The 15,095-nt window shown below is 48.3% G+C and overlaps 1 protein-coding gene across 1 annotated transcript in view; it reads right to left on the bottom strand.

Annotated features, from left to right (window-relative positions):
- Nucleotides 1-2,387: 2,387 nt before the first annotated feature.
- The window catches only part of LOC129381746 (uncharacterized), a 335,073-nt gene continuing 322,365 nt past the window's right edge, over nucleotides 2,388-15,095 (bottom strand). Inside the window, exon 5 of the mRNA XM_055064848.1 lies at nucleotides 2,388-2,448. The gene's annotated coding sequence lies outside the window, so the exon portion shown is untranslated. The remainder of the gene's footprint in view (nucleotides 2,449-15,095) is intronic.

Genomic DNA, 15,095 nt, shown 5'->3' with positions numbered 1-15,095 from the left:
ACAAGAACAATGACAACAACTTTCTTGCGATGTCCACAGCATCATTTTCGTCCATTACAGCGTATATACAACTACTCTATTTGAAATAAATAAATAAATAAATAAATAAATAGGGAAAGAAAGGTAAGAAAACAAAGGGGGAAGCTAGACGCAGAAGACACGAAACACACAGGCCTAATCTGCCCTTGTCTCGTTCTTGTACTATTATTCTCTCTGAGGCTGAAGATGAAGAGGTGTAACGCGTAACGCGTAACGTGTAACAGCGTAACGGATATGTTTGGACAGACGGAGGAGGAGACGCAGTGAACCCAGTTCCGAGCTTCTAACTGCTGTCGCGGTAAAGCAGTAATAAAAGGAAGAACTCGGCAAGATTCTGTTTTCTTTTTCTTGCGTGTTTGTGTGTGTGTACGTTTTTACACGGCAGGCAGGTGAAACGTTACGCATCAACCCCGTCATGTTACGGGTACGAGGTTTCCTCAACAGGGAATGTGTATGGCACTGAAGTGGTACGCTTCACTATGAGAGCGAGAAAAGGAGCATACAAGCACCTTTCCTTCTCCCCCCCCCCCTTCTTTTCCCCCTTTAATTAGTTGTTTTTCGCGTATCTTCCTTCACGCACTTTTGGGGAGTTATCGCACATCCCGGTGGGTGTCGCGGGTGGACTCAGCCAAGGTGCATCGATAGAACGGTGCCAGGACACTTATGGCACTGTTATCGGGGCACCCCATCCGTTAACCGCTCCTCCAGGGTATAGCTGGTCTGTGAGAAGTAAAACGTAGACCGTAACTCGTACTGTGCGGCCGCGCAGTTCCCCGGGCAACTCCGCAGGACGTCGACATACTGGTGCAGCTTGCTTGCGCGGAAATGGCTTTTGCAGGAAATGCCTCGAACCAGCGACCTTATGTGATACTCTGATGGGATTCTCGCCGCTCGCGTTGGAGCGTATATTGGCTATTGGAGCGTATATGCCGGCGCAGACACTCGGATGAGTTGATGATGACGCACCAGGAGCGTAAGGGCGAATTGGCCGACACCGATAAGGGCCGCGATTCCTATCCGATGAGGTAAATACGCGCGCGTGATTTCGATCCCACACACATGTATGCAATCAGAGCTGAGGCGTTGGCACTCACTACTGTCTATATATAAAGCCAAGCCCTCAAGCCCCTTCAAAAGAACAAAAGTTATTTCGTCGAGCGAAATACAGAATCATATATATATATATATATATATATATATATATATATATATATATATATATATATATATATATATATATATATATATATATATATATAATGCTGTCGTCATATTTCAAGCTTACACGCTTGCGCATGCGGTGCTTTACCTGTCACGTCCAAACGGTGAATGAGAAAAGGTGAGGTTTCATGCCAGAAACGGAGTCTGTGACGACGCATTCTACGCTGAATGACATACGGTTTGCAATGTGCGTCAAAGCATACCTTCGTCTTATTCTTTAGATCGGCTCTGAATCGACGCGGGGATCGCGGGGCTTCGTACCAGACCGCCCGTCGCAAATGCGTCCTTCACTTCGATACGCGAAGCTCGTTCATTTGCTATAGTTTCGCCAGACGCTTGCTCCGCATTAGACTGTATAGGTGGTTGTGAACGGCGTTTCTGCAGGGAACTGTCCCAGCAAGGCGAACGCCTTCGAGGACCTCCAGGGTCAACGAAACATACAAATCGTCCTCCCCCCCCAAAAAAAAAGGGGGGGGGAGTGTATGTGGAAAAGGATAGGGGAAAAAGCTTTTTTTCTTCTTCTCGCAAGCGGGTGTTTGGCTTTAAAAAGTGTTACGTTTGAGGAGGAACGTCAAGCGGTTTCGTTGTGCGACACGAACAAGCCTAATTAATATTCATGTGGTGAGTGGTCCCGGTGGCACGGTCTTTAGTGATCATACCTTACCTTGCTGGTGAAGCAGTGCACTGACACGGACACGGCGAAGACACGCAAGAATACACCACACTCGCTGCGTGTATGCGTGCATTCTTGTGTGTCTTCGCCGTGTCCGTGTCCGTGCGCTGCTTCATCAGCAAGGTATGATGATTAATCACCAACTAGCCCAACTTTCCACATTACTGTTCCTTAGTGGTTGTGATATTTAATTTCGTACTACTGCACTAGGATTCAAAGCTCGTGGATGTAAAAAAAAGCTGTTCCTTCCCGTACATTTAAGGAAGGTCACATCTTGTCCCACGCACATAATCGCCGAACACTTCGCTCTACAAGTGCGTCTTACAAAGCTGTCACCTTAAAGGTACTTTCGCGTCTGTTTCGCGTGCGATTTGAAACGGAAGCTCCCGTTTCCTTATTTTCTTTTCAGAAAAGCTGGCCTTATTAACCGCTCCTGCAAAGGTTCAGGTTACTCACCCCATCGGATGCAGAGCCTTATCCAGCTGCAAAGGACACCTGTTCCTTTCGGTTGGTCACTGCATTGAGTAAAAAAAGAAAAGAAAATAAGGGGCAAATGTGGAACCGCGTAGAAACATATTAAAAGAGAAAGAAAATAATAAAGCAAGCAAGCCGGTGTAGAAGGCGGTGTTTTACACAGCACCGTACTTCATAGCACACTGGTCACGTTGCTTTGAGTCAAGCCGTAGCCGATTGGTATGCCCACCAATTTTCAAGCGATCTTTCACGAGGCGTTAGGCTACATCATACGCACGGGGCAAAATTACATGGAGGGTGTCGGTTCACTGTCTCTCCGAACCACGCCTCCTAAGCAGCAGGCCTGCACTCTAGAAAGTGGCGTAACGTTAGTGTGCTGTGCGTGCGGTGTGAATCCCCCCTCCCCCCTCCCCTTCTCCTTTTTCGTTTGCCTCAGCACTGTGCCTTTTTTTTTTTTGGTTTACCCTTCTTCATGCATGCCCTTACCCTGGGGTGAAGTATATAGTTTCATGTCCACTAGTTAATATCGATGTCTTTCCGTGCCTTTGCATCGCCTCTATCTATGTTTATCGGAGTAACTGAGTTCGTGTAGCCCGAGCCCAGGCACCACAACCGAGTTGTACTGCTGTATAGAGTTAAAAAAAAAAAAAAGAATTAAAGAAAGGGATGGCAAGGTCACATCTCGAGATCAGCGCGGTGTTCGACCACCATTGAACGGGAAGGCGACGGAGCCAAATGTATAGTGCATAGTGCAGCGTATTGCAGGCTAAGCTGACCACAAGCACAGGGTGAACGTATAAATTTGCGCATTGTCGTTCAGCTCGTAAGTGCGCATCATTCGTGGGATTTTCACGTCGACGGTTTCAGTGCAGGCGTAACATTATAGCCAACAACGAGCGCGTAAGTTTCAAGCATTTGAAAGAAAGGGTATGGGGAGACGGGGGCTTACAATTCGCGTAGCTGATTCTCGAAAACAAAATAACTGCGCCCGACAGGACTACACGCCGGTATATAGAAGAAGGCGTGGCACATAACGCGCAAACTACCATTTCTCGTTGCAGATCGAGGCGTTAAATCAAGGGGCCCTGCTGCCGCGCGCCGAAATCCCTACCGCCTTGATGACAGGCACATTTCAAGTAACTCTTATCAGATCATGCGCACACGTTTCGGGCGGCGATACACACTCAGTCATGGAGGGATAAAGGCTTCCTTACTTCTTTCTTGCCCCAAGAGAGGCGGCACTTTGTATGGCGCCGACCGTCACGAACGCATTAACCCGCATGTCCAATTTATTTTCTTCCTGTAATCAGCCCTGTTCTCTAGAGGTGTTAATAGCTTTGCAGAAACGGCAAGCTCGCTCGAATAAAAAAGAAAAAAGAAAGACCCAAGTACGTCATTGGCGTGCCTCGGTTTTCTTCACAACGAACCAGGTAGCGAAAGTGAGTGAATGGGAGGAAAACATCTTCAGGAATTTTCGGCGTTCTTTTACGAGCACGTTCAAAGAACAAGCGAAAAAAAGGTTATTCCTTCAAATGTCGAACGTCGCAGACAGGTTGCGAATGACTTTTACGGCAATCGAAGTGCGAACGACGAGAGGCACAGTACAGCACACGTTGCCTCTGCACACCGTAAAGGATGCTCCGCCTCCTACATTTTCAAACACTTGCCATAGTATAAACGTGAACCTGCAAGTGAAGCACAGACACAACCGAGCAGCTGCGCAAGCAAGTATACCTACGCACGCACGCACGCACGCACGCACGCACGCACGCACGCACGCACGCACGCACGCACGCACGCACGATGTACAAACGTACAGACACGCTGAATGTCAAGAAACGTAGATATCGTTTGTGCTCTAGGAGGGAGAAAAGAAAGGACACCTTTCAGCAGAAAGAAAGGGCGCACATTTCTCAGAGGAGATAGGGATCGCTTTCCACACAGAACGCCCGCAATACGACGTCGTGTGAGAGAGACCACGCGTTCAACGAAACCCGCTCTTCTGACCGAGCCATGAAAGAACAGTCAACCGCCTTCCCGTTCCGATTGGACTGCGAGCTGGCTGGCAATTTCGACTCGATTGCAACATCCCCACGTCGTATCTCGTTTACTTTTCTTTTTCCTTCTGCCTTCCCTCCGTCCGGCAAGTATACGGGGACACAAACTGTAGCCCACAATTAGACATCGTCGTCGTCACGAAGAAAAAGAATAAAGGAAAGCACGATTGGAAGGGGACAGACGCGGTGCAGTGAAGGTGGTGAGGGTTGCATACGGATACAGCGACGGTAGCGAGGGCTTCGACCACAATGAAAACAAGAGCGATCGCGAGACGTCCTGCCCGCAGCTGCAGTGAGTGTCCGCGCCAGCGAGCGCGCAGGCTTGGCTGTATGCGCGCGAGTGTAGACCGAGGGGGTCGCTCGATCGCCGAAGAAATGAGCTCTATACATCACGGCGGAAAACGACGACGCGTTCGTGTAAGCGTTGTAAAGTTCGATTAGGGGCGCTAGGCGATCTCATTGCGATCGCCGGGGCGAGCGGGGGTTCATCAGACTCGCGCGGTATTCATTGGCGTCGTCGTGGCGAGAGGTAGCGCGGGAATGAGGAGGAAGGAAAAAAAAGAAGAAAGAAGGAAGGAAAGGAGGTAGGCGAGCGAGTCAGTATACGCACGCGCGCGCACTTCCTTATCGGTATTTAATCGCGGAAGCGCAGGGGAAATTAACCGCAAATGCGGCCCGATAAATAATTGCGAGGGTATGGAAGAAGGGAGAGAAGAGGGGCTGCGCGAGGAGCGCGGACACTGGCGCGGCGGTCAGCGACGGTGTGAGAAAGAAACGGGGCTCACCACGCCGCGGCCCTTGGTCCGACTCATTGTGAGTATTACGCGTCCAATTTTCTTTCTCTTCCTTTCTTTCTTTCTTTCTTATAAGTGCGCATCGCAGTTCAGGAAACCAGACGACGCCCGAGAGTCAAGCCTACGCGCTGGCATTATAGGACGTAACGAGGGGACCGAAAGGCCCCGTGGATCGAATCCCGCGCGGAGCATTAAATCAGAGCGGCGCGCGCTCGGCTCCAGAGTCAACAGCTTTTCGCCGAAGGAGGCGCACAGCGAGGGTGATAATGTGAGGATTCGTTAATGTTGCTTGCTTTCTTACTGCGGGCCAGAAACCAACCTTATAGACCCTCGACGCAATATACACGTGTAGGAGTGGCGGACTTCGCATCAATCAGGTAGCCAGCCACCTGGTGCGTTGCGATGTTAACGAACAGTGTCTCCCATTGCGTATAAGCAAATAGCGAACGTGCGTGTCCAGCGTGGGTCGTTGTCTTGCGTTTAGGGATGCGACAACGGCAGCTTGGGCTGAGTCAGGGAACTGAGTTAAGCAATCATGCGTCTTAAACCTGCGTTTATTTACATAGGCGTGGCATAACGGCGAGCGTGTTACACCGCGCTCGAGTGTGGTTCCACAGAACGCTGCGATGGTTGTAGCCTATCGCTGCATAGAACGCCGCTGAACGAACGCCAGATTTTAGATGTTGTTCAAGCATTCCACCACCTACGTTACAAACGCTGTCGACACTGTTACGAGTTGCTGGCATGACTGGATTCGTCCTGAGAACTTTGGCGCGATCTTTAAGATGCTCGCGAATGCAAGCATTGACGACCGGTAAGTCAACTGCGCTGTCGCCTGTATTCCTCCGCTACTTCCATCGAATTAGCTTACGTGGGTCTGCACTACCTGTTGGTTATCTGTCTTAAGCATTACGTGACTTATTCAACACCACTTTCTGTTAATCTCAACTATAAGAGTTACCCTCCACCACAGCTTGCTTTCCAATCTTTCTGTCACTTAACGGGACAACAAACAGGGGGAAAATATCATTTGAGCAGCATGAATATATTACACTACTAGAGTACAAATAAAAACGTTGTTTTCATCCTGGTAAGCCAGGAAAGGTAAGCCGGGAAAGTCTCAAAAACGAAAGACGAGCGCCGACGTCGCCTTGAAGTTTCGGCCCCAATGCGCCGTGACGTCACAGATTTCGACGGCGTCTTCTCGGGTGCAGTTAATTTTTCTTTATCGATGCATTGTATTCTAAAATGATCAAACACAGAGCTTAGCGAGCTTAGCAAGCGGCCCATGTAAGAGAAAATACTTTTAAATAAGTGATGTCACACTGAAGTACCGGTGCTGAGATTTGTGCACGAAATTAAAAAAAAGAAACTGAACTGAACAATATTATTTTATCTTGCAATAACTAACATGTTACCGCCAAATTAACGATGATAAGAGTTTCGAAAACACACTTTATCAGCCTAAAGGTTAAACTCACTTCGGTGCACCTTCAAACGTTGCTGCGATCAATTTTCCTTTCGATAACTCATCTCGCGGTATTCAGCTTATTTTCAAGTTTCTTTGTTATCCGACAGGTTTTGGTCACATCAGTTTGCGCAGACAGAATGAAACGTTCGGTTTCCCAATCCGCTGGCGCCATCTATCGCGCCTACGCCACTGTACGCATCCTCAACAAGACAAAAACGTCCTCGCGCACTTGCACGCTGGGGTTCACGGGCTTCGCAGCACGGGAGAATGATCGCGCGAATGACAAGAAAGATCACGAGACAAGTGTCGCCGCCAGCGCTGCATAGCGCGTCGTTATACGCTTGAAAGCTTTGTTCTCGGATCCTTGCACAATCCAGGCGACGCCCGCTTTCAAGGTATAGGCGAATCTCGGCTGACAAAATTGTCAAGGAAAAAAGTTATATCAAGCGAACGTTCTTGCAGGATAAAATATCTGGTAGCAATATTTGCTTTTCGCGTTTCATTGAATAATATGACATTCGTGTCTGTACGTGCGTGCAAATATCTATTATCGAGCAGTGTACTAATTAGTTTGCATTAATTACCCTAACACGGGTACATACGGGAAGACTCCCCGTGGTTCGCCTTATTTTTGGTTTTGCTTACCTTTAATGATTTTTTTTCTGAGCTTGGTACAAGTGTTTCTGCTTAGTTATGGGCATTTGTTGTTTGAGGAAAGGGGTAGCGTCAATTTATTAAAAATAACGGTGTGTTGGGACAGTCGGCTCTAATGTAACCTACCTTGCCGCATGTCTTTGGAGTTAATATGCAAAAACAAAAGAAAACGAGAAGGCACGTCCTGAGCGTAAGCTCGCGCACGAGCGCATCAAAATTGTGCGTCCTGACAGCAACGTGTAACGCTTCGACTTCTAAATGAGAAACGCTGAGTGTTAGCTTTTGGTGCATATGGATGCTGTTCAATACATTGCACGCATGAACGCAAGATGAATAGTATGCTTATGAGTGATGTTTGGGCTACGGTGGAGCGTACGTATGAATGATAATACTGGTGCTTCGCATTAGCGCTCGTATAGGTGTTGCCGCCTTGCCGATTACGTGTTCGTCGAATCGGAACGCGTTGTCGGCGGTTACGCGGCTTAAAAACCGCGCACGCATCGCTACGTAGGACAGTCGAGCCAGTTCTTCTTGGGAAGTCGTATGCATGAGCAGCTGTAGTATTTGGCGCACTGGTTTTAAGGCGCCAGGCCACGCCCTGGAAGGATACCACCGAGCTAACGTCAGGAAGTTGCGATAAGGGTCTAAAGCGAAACGATCGAGGGCTCGGCCCTGCACGCGACCGCACGGGACTTTGACTTGCGGAAGAGTTAACATCACGGATTTGAAACAATGATCATCTCAATCTGTTGACCCAGTGCGCTTATTTTAGGTGAAACTCAAACTCAAGTGAAAATGTGAAATGCTTATAGGAGGTTTTAGTATGATTAACGCTCCTGCACAAGCGACTTTTGCACTGTGTATAGTGTTGAATGTTATGCTGTGCTATGAATGGCTGTGATTATGTGTGTATGCTCTCGATTTTCTTATCTTTCCACGTAGCCCTCCTAGCGTATAGGGTAGAATAACCCTCAGTGTAGGGTCCCCAAGTGTAGGGTAGCAAACCAGATTGTTTACTATGGTTATCATCCTCGCCTTCCGTCTCTCCCTCTCTCTTATGCTGGGAGGACTGGCAGCAGGAAATATGGGGAATAAAAGAAAATCAAATAAGAGCTTCCATCTCTGCATTGTGCAGGAACTGCAGCAATGTCTCTGCAAACTTAGTGCCCGTCATCCCACTGGTGTAGTTTTCAGGATCAGAATTAAAATCTTAAGAAAGGCAGGAGCGAAGCTAGAGGTACACTGAAAAGGCTACATCCCTCTCGTCCTGAAGCTGTTAGCGTTTCTCGTTTTCCGAACATCGCATGTCTAGAGGTACACGGGTTCCACCGCTCGTGTTTTATGTCAAATCGGTTAGGTGCCGCTCAGCGCTGTACAGGATCTGTCAAAGGTTTCGGCGCCACTCCAGAGAAATTGCTGACTGTTATATAAGGCTAGTCACCACGAATATCCCACCCTGGCTACAAGATTGGGAATGGCGAACGAACGCGTCCTCCTGATACTTCTTACTAACACGCTCCTCTGTCCCGTTATCATGAAACATTTTGACCCTGTGGTCAGTGGCAGGTGCCAGCACTGTGGGGAGGTAGCCGATACCTACCACATGGCCTCGGCCTGTCAGTGTCGTCGTCGTCGTCGTCGTCGTCGTCGTCGTCGTCATCATCATCATCATGGTTACGCCCACTGCAGGGCAAAGGCCTCGCCCATACTTCTCCAACTACCTCGGTCATGTGCTAATTGTAGCCATGTTGTCCCTGCAAACTTCTTAATCTCATCCGTCCACCTAACTTTCTGCCGCCCCCTGCTACGCTTCCCTTCCCTTAGAATCCAGTCCGTAACCCTTAATGACCATCGGTTATCTTCTCCTCATTACATGTCCTGCCCATGCCCATTTCTTTTTCTTGATTTCAACTAAGATGTCATTAACTCGCGTTTGTTCCCTCACCTAATCTGCTATTTTCTTATCCCTTAACGTTACACCCATCATTCTTCTTTCCATAGCTCGTTGCGTCGTCCTCAATTTAAGTAGAACCTTCTTCGTAAGCCTCCAGGTTTCTGCCCCGTAGGTGAGTACTGGTAAGACACAGCTGTTATGCACTTTTCTTTTGAGGGATAATGGCAACCTGCTGTTCATGATCTCACAATACCTGCCAAACGCACCTCAGCCCATTCTTATTCTTCTGATTATTTCAGTCTCATGATCCGGATCCGCGGTCACTACCTGCCCTAAGTAGATGTATTCCCTTACCACTTCCAGTGCCTCGCTACTTATCGTAAACTGCTATTCTCTTCCGAGACTGTTAAACATTACTTTAGTTTTCTGCAGATTAATTTTTAGACCCACCCTTCTGGTTTGCCTATCCAGGTCAGTGAGCATGCATTGCAATTGGTCCCCTGAGTTACTAAACAAGGCAATATCATCAGCGAATCGCAAGTTACTAAGGTATTCTCCATTAACTCTTATCCCCAATTCTTCCCAATCCAGGTCTCTGAATACCTCCTGTAAACACGCTGTGAATAGCATTGGAGAGATCGTATCTCTCTCTGTCTGACGCCCTTCTTTATTGGGATTTTGTTGCTTTCTTTATGGAGGACTGCGGTGGCTGTGGAGCCGCTATAGCTATCTTTCAGTGTTTTTACATACGGCTCGTCTACACCCTGATTCCGTAATGCCTGCATGACTGCTGAGGTATCGACTGAATCAAACGCTTTCTCGTAATCAATGAAAGCTATATATAAGTGTTGGTTATATTCCGCTCATTTCTCAATCACCTGATCGATAGTGTGAATATGGTCTATTGTTGAGTAGCCTTTGCGAAACCCTGCCTGGTCCTTTGGTTGACAGAAGTCTAAGGTGTTCCTGATTCTATTTGCGATTACCTTAGTAAATACTTTGTAGGCAACGGACAGTATAGCTGATCGGTCTATAATTTTTCAAGTCTTTGGCGTCCCCTTTCTTATGGATTAAGATTATGTGGGCGTTCTTCCAAGATTCCGGTAAGCTCGAGGTCATGAGGCATTGCGTATACAGGGTGACCAGTTTTTATAGAACAATCGGCCCACCATCATTCAACAATTCTGCTGTTACACTACCCGAGAGGGCTGCGAGGCGGTCCTGCTTGGTTGCTCAGACATTCAGGCCGAGAAGGCCTTGGTTCAGAGAGCCAGGCTGGTGGCTTCGACCAATGGGATCCCGGACTAGGGGCTCCGCCTAGTATGTAGAGCCCCACTATGGGGCTCACACCTCTCATTACTGTAACAAAGGCTTTTCACCGCCACCACCACCACGAGCGACAAGATTTGTCGCAGGCTCACTTATCGGCTGCAGGGTTACAGTTCATGTCTCTCCGAAGCTGGCTTCCCGAAGCTCGGGATGATGAGCGCAGCATTGCCGCTCACCTTCACGAGAATCCTGCGAGTTTAGAGCGCGGGTTAGAAAGGGAGAGGAAAGGGGTTCTCACGTCACCTTCCCCACCTCTCAATTTGTACGGTAACAGAGCTAACCCGCCACGTTGGCTCATGCAGAGGCTACGGTGTTCTACTGCTGAGCAAGAGATCGCGGGTTCGGTTACCGGCCGAGGCGTTCGCATTCCGATGGTAGCAGAATGCAAAAAAAAAAGAAAAAAAAGGAATGAAAGGAAAACAAAAACGGTTGTTTACAGTGCTTCGTGTGCATGGTAAAGAACCCAGTGAGGTCAAAAAAATTAATCCGGAGCCCTCCCCTACGGCGTCCATTATAGCCCCACTGCGCTCGAGAGTACGAAATTGCGCTATTTGATTTGTGAATACCCTGGCGAGCGCTGCACGGCGCAGGACAACTATAAAAAAGAAAGAAAGAAAGAACTAGTGTTCCGTATTTGCTCTCCTATCGTCTGCGCTGTTCATAATATACACTGTGTAGATGTGGGGCGTTAAAAGCTATACTTTAATGCAACAGTTACCTAAGATTTGTGTAGTGTGATTAGCGTAGGAAATAATGATTATCTTATCCACGAAGCTATTCCTAGTCATTGTGGACGCTATGGACTCTGTGACAAAGGGGCACCCTGCGCTGTCAAGCGGCGTAGCTTCGGCTGTAGAATTGTAACCGCGTCTGCTTACATTCCAGCCTGACTGTTTAAGAGGGAACATGTTATTTACGAACCGAGAGCATCTTTAAGAACAAAAGCATCCCTACATGCCTGCACACTTCTGCAAGTTCTGGGGCATCTTCGAGAGTTGTTGTGTTCACCAATGGAATACGTTCGCTGTTACTAAAGGGGAAGGCAGAGTGAACGTACTTTATCGAGTAGTATACGAGAGCTTTGGAACTGTAGTCAATTTTTGAGACCGGTATCTACTCCTGCAAAAGAAGTTGATATAATAATGTGATGCGGCCTCCTTGCGCTTACCCTCCCTGCCCTTCCCCTACGAACACACTACTTATTTTTTATTTCTTATAGTGCAGGTAACTTCGGGGTATCCCTATTGCTGCTATTGCGAAAGGCAACTGCTGTTGCGTGGGATTGCGGAAAAGAGGTCTTTGGTTCAGTTTCACATTCGTTATTTTCCAAGAGACCCACCATACTTCTAAGAGACTCCCAGGCAATACAGTTTCCGAGATAAAAGCGCCACCATCACTATTATCACAGTTCATCATCATCATCATCAGCAGCCTGGTTATGCCCACTGCAGGGCAAAGGCCTCTCCTATACTTCTCCAACTACCCCGGTCATGTACTAATTGTGGCCATGTTGTCCCTGCAAACTTCTTAATCTCATCCGCCCACCTAACTTTCTGCCGCCCTCTACTACGCTTTCCTTCCCTTGGAATCCATTCCGTAACTCTTAATGACCATCGGTTATCTTCCCTCCTCATTACGTGTCCTGGCCATGCCCATTTCTTTTTCTTGATTACAACTAAGATATCATTAACTCGCGTTTGTTCCCTGACCCAATCTGCTCTTTTCTTATCCCTTAACGTTACACCTATCATTCTTCTTTCCATAGTTCGTTGCGTCGTCCTCAATTTAAGTAGAACCCTTTTCGTAAGCCTCCAGGTTTCTGCCCCGTACGTGAGTACTGGTAAGACACAGCTGTTATAAACTTTTCTCTTGAGGGATAATGGCAATTTGCTGTTCATGATCTGAGAATGCCTGCCAAACGCACCCCAGCCCATTCTTATTCTTCTGATTATTTCAGTCTCATGATCCGGATCCGCAGTCACTACCTGTCCTAAGTATATGTATTCCCTTACCACTTCCAGCGCCTCACTACCTATTGTAAACTACTGTTCCCTTCCGAGACTGTTAAACATTACTTTAGTTTTCTGTAGATTAATTTTTAGACCCACCCTTCGGCTTTGCCTCTCCAGGTCAGTGAGCATGCATTGCAGTTGGTCCCCCGAGTTACTAAGCAAGGCAATATCATCAGCGAATCGCAAGTTACTAAGGTATTCTCCATTAACTCTTATCCCCAATTCTTCCCAATCCAGGTCTCTGAATACCTCCTGTAAACACGCTGTGAGTAGCATCGGAGAGATTGTAACTCCCTGCCTGACGCCTTTCTTTATTGGGATTTTGTTGCTTTCTTTATGGAAGACTACGGTGGCTGTGGAGCCGCTATAGATATCTTTCAGTATTTTTACATATGGCTCGCCTACACCCTGATTACGCAATGCCTCCATGACTGCTGAGGTTTCGACTGAATCAAACGCTTTCTCGTAATCAATGAAAGCTATATATAAAGGTTGGTTATATTCCGCACATTTTTCTATCACCTGATTGATAGTGTGAATATGGTCTATCGTTGAGTAGCCTTTACGGAATCCTGCCTGGTCCTTAGGTTGACAATTTGCAATTACCTATTTGCAATTACCTTAGTAAATACTTTGTATGCAACGGACAGTAAACTGATCGGTCTATAATTTTTCAAGTCTTTGGCGTCCCCTTTCTTATGGATTAGGATTATGTTAGCGTTTTTCCAAGATTCTGGTACGCTCGAAGTCATGAGGCATTGCGTATACAGGGTGGCCAGTTTCTCTAGAACAATCTGCCCACCATCCTTCAACAAATCTGCTGTTACCTGATCCTCCCCAGCTGCCTTCCTTCCCCCTTTGCGTAGCTCCCAAGGCTTTCTTTACTTCATCCGGTGTTACCTGCGGGATTTCGAATTCCTCTAGACTATTCTCTCTTCCAGTATCGTCGTGGGTGCCACTGGTACTGTATAAATCTCTATAGAACTCCTCAGCCACTTGAACTATCTCATCCATATTAGTAATGATATTGCCGGCTTTGTCTCTTAACGCATACATCTGATTCTTGCCAATTCCTAGTTTCTTCTTCACTGTTTTTAGGCTTCCTCCGTTCCTGAGAGCATGTTCAATTCTATTTTCCCCCAGGGACATTCCCCCAGTGACATTTACATGCACGATGTGACCGTCGCGATGTAAGTGCGCGCAGACGTGTCTGTGACACACATCTGTACACCAGCAGTAACTCCCCTTTCTCCACACGTAACCACGTTGGACCGGAACTAACCGAGCGAACTTATCACCGGCGGCTGACAAATTCACTGGCCACCGCTCTTACGTCGCCGTCCCGATGCCAACGCGAAGCGTGTACAAAGAAGTCGCGCCTCGCAGCCCTCGCCCGAAGAACGGGGCGGCAGGTGTAGCCTTGCGATCAAACCGCTGGCACCGGGCCCAGGACGTAATCTATGTAACTGTCTCATGTTCTCCGCTGGAGCGAGCAGTATGCTCACTGTCGAACTAATCTAAATCGATGCGTACGCGAACACAGCGAAGGTTGTAAAACGAGGGAGAAACGGCTTGCGGAGCTTCGGAGACCGAGAGCGGTCGGGCTGTGGGAAACGAGCGAAAGCAGCAGAAAAACAGTATAGGAGGCAACGCGGGCAGGCAGCTTCGCGGTGCCCGTAGCCTCGCCTCCCGCTTCGTCGGGGCCCCGCCTTCCGTTCCAGCCGATCGCAAATCGCCCCGCTGCGTCCGACTTGAGTAATTGCGCGACGGGCACTAATTAGCATAAAAAACACTTGCCGCCGCCAGCGCGCTAGCGAGCGCGCGCTCGCGCGCACTCGGGCGCATTCGCGAAATATACACGCCTACACTCGAGCATTTTGACTTCCAAGGCAAAACTGCCGCGCGCGCACGGGGCTGTTCGGAGCACAGGCAGCGCGAGGGGAGAAACGTTTATGCTGCATGATTGATAGCGCGGAGGCGAATAAAGATGGGCGAACCCGATACGCTAAAAACGAACGCTCTAATGCGCTGCGCGCCGAGTCGAAATCAGTGCACAGGTTCATTGCATGCAGGCAGGCAGGCAGCCAGAGCTTCATTTGCTGGGAAAGGCTATGCAGAGTGCGAGGGAGGTGAGCAGGGGACGGGAGGTTGAGGGAGTTGGAAAAAAAAAAAAACTGTTTTTCGAGAAAGCGTGCTTCGACGCGTCAGGAGCAGACTTGCGTGTGTCGCGGATGCTAAGATAGGTGCACCTGATATAGCCTTTCGAGAAAACGGCATCGATCGAAATGTCTTCGACAGACCGAGTACAAGGCCCTAATGAATGAGCCCATTCATTAGGCGCGGTCCGGAGACGTCGAGGACGCGGCGCGTTAATGATTTGTTTATTGCCGTTTACTTGGCTGCATCGCTGTGCAACCAACCCGCCCTCCTCTTTGTCGTTCTCGTTCGCTTCTTCAGAGCGGGGCAGCATTTAACAA

The sequence above is a fragment of the Dermacentor andersoni genome, chromosome 3 (assembly GCF_023375885.2).
Source record: "Dermacentor andersoni chromosome 3, qqDerAnde1_hic_scaffold, whole genome shotgun sequence".
NCBI classification, from domain to species: Eukaryota; Metazoa; Arthropoda; class Arachnida; order Ixodida; family Ixodidae; genus Dermacentor; species Dermacentor andersoni.
Note: the sequence above shows the minus strand (reverse complement) of the source record. Positions and strands in the feature narration are given on the sequence as shown.